Genomic DNA, 4525 nt, shown 5'->3' with positions numbered 1-4525 from the left:
CTCTTATTTAGTGTCTTAAAAATTATATTTATAATTAGTTTTCCAAATTTTATTAAAAATTTTCAAAAAATTTATTACTGACCTAAAATTATATTTTTGGTATAATATTAGTGGAGGGATTTAAACCAATATATATCACAACTGAATCAGTTTTTTCATTTGATTTGATTACATTCAGGTTTTAATTTCTAACTAGTTTGGTTCAGTTTGGTTTATAAAATATTTAATTTAATTAGTTCGGATTAATATTGCATTTAAAACCAAACTAAACCAAAATAAAGGCTAAATAAACAAATTATTTAATTGGGGGACATGTGAAACACTCCTCACAAAAAAAAATGAATGGAATTAAATAATAATTAACGGCAAAAAAGTTGCCTATTAAAGTACAATAAAGATCATTTAGTTATTTGTTATTAATTAAATCATAACTCACATTTTATTAAAAAATAATAATAATTGTCCAATTTGACAAGATTCCAAATTAGTCTTGTGATTTGTTGGAAAACTAAAGCTAATTAGACACACATTTTTATCATGTGTCTATTTCTTTGTAGAAGTTTGTGGGTTTCTTCATGTGGCCCATAATCTTGATTTTTTTCCTCCTTTTTTGTCAAAATAATAATAATAATTATTATTATGACTTTCAAAAATGGAAAACTTGATCTCCTTAAAAAAAAATGTCTCTAATTAAAAATTGATAAATAATTTTTTTAATTAAAAGTCAGACAAGGATTGGGCATGATGTTTATTGATATTAAATGATTTGATGGGTTTTGTCTTCACTAATAGCAATAAAAATTTCCAAGACTTTTCTAAATGCAATCACATTAATGTTTTGATCATTTCATACATATACCTTTCAATTATAATCATTATGTACTAACATTAGCACTACCATGGTTGGAGTATTATTGACATTTATGTCATTAGATTCAACCACTTGTATATATATAGGATTTATTTATTTATTTATTTAAGAAAATTAAGGAAATTTTTTTAAGGTGAAAAAAACAACATGCTAGTCTCATCTTCAAAGACTTAGAAGTCCTGTGGTGGAGTATGCTCCACAAAATTGAAACTAGACCATGTTTATTGATAAGTGATATTTCACCTTGTGAAAAATGTGAGCTAATCAACATGACCTTTTTATTAAAAAAAAATTATAAAGTCTTGTAAGAAGTGCAATTACTCAACAAAGTTGAAACTTTCTAATTATTAATATATGAACCTTTTTATTTGAGTTGACATTGTTCTTATTTTAATTTAATGAGAAGCTTTAATCTTCTTGAATTACTAAAAAGATATTCATCAAATTTAATGTAAACTATATATATATATGTGTGTGTGTGTTTTTTTTTTTTTAAAAAGAACTTCTCAAAGAGAAGCTGTTTATTGAAAGGAACCTGGTACAGAAGTGCTACTAAAATTTAAAAGACAAATACGAGTTAGAATCTAAAACCAAAATTGATAAAGGATTTCATGATCCAAAATGGGAGGTCTTTCCCAAACAAGAACAAGTTGGGATGATGATGAGTTAAACCATGCATAGCTAAACCAACAGTCGGAGAGCCCCGGGAAGACAGGGATAACATGGATCGAGGATTTCCCCATGAGTCCAAAAAGAAATTTCGAGGTTATTAATTTGATCATCAAACCGCCATGAGGTAACATGGTCGGTCTGAGTTAAGCAGGTGGATGATGTCTTGAAGATCACGGAAGATGTGTTTGACAGGCTTATTAAGCTCCATTCTCTGCATTGAGAGCCGCTCGACGCAAAAAGTGTATCCGATGAGAATTCAGAAGATCGACGAGAAGAGCAACCTGCAAGGGACACCTCATAATTAGCATTTGTGAAGAAGAACCCTGCAGAGCTAACCTGGCGATGCTGATTGGAGGTTGCATGAGTGAAAAGAAAGTTGTTATCAGAAGAGGAAAAGTTGCAAAGCAATAGTTTTCTACCCCAGAGATTTGAATTACATCGGGAAAATTCTTCAACATGAGCAGCAGCTCTGGGAACAATGAAAGAAAACCAGGGACTAGTATTTCTAAAAATGGTATCACATCGACAAAGCCAGATAAACCAGGCGCTAGCAGCAATGAAGGCAATAATGTGCATAGAATGGCTATAATCAAGCAGCCAGCAACCAGAAGAGAAGCCGTTAGTGAAAACAATTGATGTATTTAACTTGCTAGCAAGTTGATCCCAAATATTACGAGTTCTGTTGCAGTTATAAAGTAGATGATCAATTGTTTCTCTGTGAAGCCCACAGAAAACACATGGATTATCGAGGGCCAAGCTTTAATGTTGAATAAAAAAAAGCGAGATGTAGATAAAGCGACCTCTAAAGGCAAAGCCAAATGAAGTGTTTGATTCTAGGAGCAACAGGAATTCTCCGACGATATTCCAGCCAACCCAAGAATCGGAAGCATGCATTGATTATTCAAAGTATGATAAACTGCAGAAGCAAGTTTAGTGCTAGAGGCTTTAGGCATCCAAATCCAATGGTTAACATTGTGAGGGTCAAATGAAACGGAATTCATAATTGCTGTGAAATCAAGATTACTAATAACAAGGTTAATATCATTACTAGGCCACTGAGCAATATCGAGGATATCAGTGAAACAAATTTGCTCAAAATCAACATTCATATTCAGGTATGTGGGTTTAAGAGCAATAGGAATATCAAATAACCAAGGATCCCAAAGGAGGGAAGTTCTCGTAGGATTCACTGATTTGATTTTGCAAAATTTTCGAATACAGATAGCTGAATTGCATAAGCCTCTAAAAAACCAAGAGCATCTGGCAGGAGCAGAATCACGCCAGAAATTGATATCACCATACTTACTATGCAAAATATCGACCCATAAGCAATCGAAATTGTTAAGGTATTTGAAAATGTTTTTTGACATTAGAGAATGTTTGGCAAGAAGAAGATTCTTGATACCTAAGCCCCCCTCAGACTTACCTTCAGTAACAATGTTCCAACTCACATTATGGATGCCCTTTCCATTACCATTCCTACACCAAATGAATTTTCTAACTGCTCTGGAAATATCGGACAGAATGGAATCTGGGATGGGATAAGCTATTAGAGTGTAAACAGGAATAGAAAGCAAGACTGAGTTGATGAGAACCTCTTTAGCTGCAGGGGTAAGATGAAATTTTGACCATTTGGAAATCAAATTGTTTACCTTATCAACCATAGGTTGGAAAGAAAGGGAAGCCAGTCTTTTAGGAGAAATAAGAACCCCTAGATATTTGAAAGGAAAGGAGGACTGCTTGAGGTTCAGGATGGTACAAATCCTTTTAACAATATGTTTGTTTAGCCAAGTGGGGAAAAAATTTGAGATTTATTAAAATTAGGATGCTGGCCAGAGAAAGTACCATAAAAATTAAGACAGGCTTGTATATTTTTTGCAACTCTATGAGAAGCAGAAGTAATTAATATCAAGTCATCAGCAAACATCAAATGGTTGAAATTGTGATGAAGATTAATATTAAAACCAGGGATTAAATTTTGGAGAAGACCAAAGTTGAGCATGGTAGTGAGAGTTTGAGAAACAATGATAAGCAGTGTAGAAGAGATAGGGTCACCTTGGCGAACACCTCTAAATGAGGGGAACCAAGGGGTAGGTTTACCATTGACTAAGAGAGAGAAATTGCAAGTTTGAAGACAAGTTTTGATCCGGAAATCCAGAGAGGAGGGAAAAATTCATGGCGAGCAAGAATGGTAAGAATTGCACTCCAACTAAGGGTATCATAAGCCTTTTCGATATCCAGTTTAATGATCATCCTAGGGGGGCTATGGGTATCAAATTCAATTGAGTGGGCAACTTCTTGCACAGTAATAATGTTATCCGAAGCATTGCGGCCAGCCACAAAACCAACTTGTTCCCTACCAATAATATGAGGTATTACCCTCTTAAGTCTATTGGCAAGAAGTTTAGATAGAACTTTGTAGCAAACGTTGCAAAGAGAAATAGGACGAAAATCTGAAACCAGTTTGGGATTATCCTTCTTAGGGATGAGGGCGACAAAAGTTTTACCCCAGGAAACAGGGATATGCGAAGTATTAGTAAAATGCAGAATGGCTTCGAAAAGATGATTACCGACAATAGGCCAAAAATTTTTTTGTAAAAACTCAACGTTGAAACCGTCGGGACCAGGGGACTTACACTGAGGAAGATCCAAAAAGAGCTTGATAGACTTCCTCAATAGTTACATCATCGATGAGAGAAGCGCTATCAGACTCAGAAATCTTAGGAATGTCAGGAGGGAGAGAAACTTGCCCATTGGGGGGACAGCGATCTGAACATCCCCAAAGATGCTTATAAAAATTGATGAAAGCTTGCTCAATTCCAGTAGCATCACTGAAGACGTTGCCGTTAGAATCCTCAATTTGAGCAATATAGTTATTGTGAGAGCGAGTACGGTAGATAGCATGGAAGAAACGAGTATTCCTGTCACCATCTGAAACCCAATTAAGACGCAGTAGCTGGGCCCATTTAATACTTGCTCGAC

The sequence above is a fragment of the Dioscorea cayenensis genome, chromosome 5 (genome assembly GCF_009730915.1).
Source record: "Dioscorea cayenensis subsp. rotundata cultivar TDr96_F1 chromosome 5, TDr96_F1_v2_PseudoChromosome.rev07_lg8_w22 25.fasta, whole genome shotgun sequence".
Lineage (NCBI taxonomy): Eukaryota > Viridiplantae > Streptophyta > Magnoliopsida > Dioscoreales > Dioscoreaceae > Dioscorea > Dioscorea cayenensis.
The sequence above is the reverse complement of the archived record's forward strand: the minus strand, read 5'-3'. Positions refer to the sequence as shown.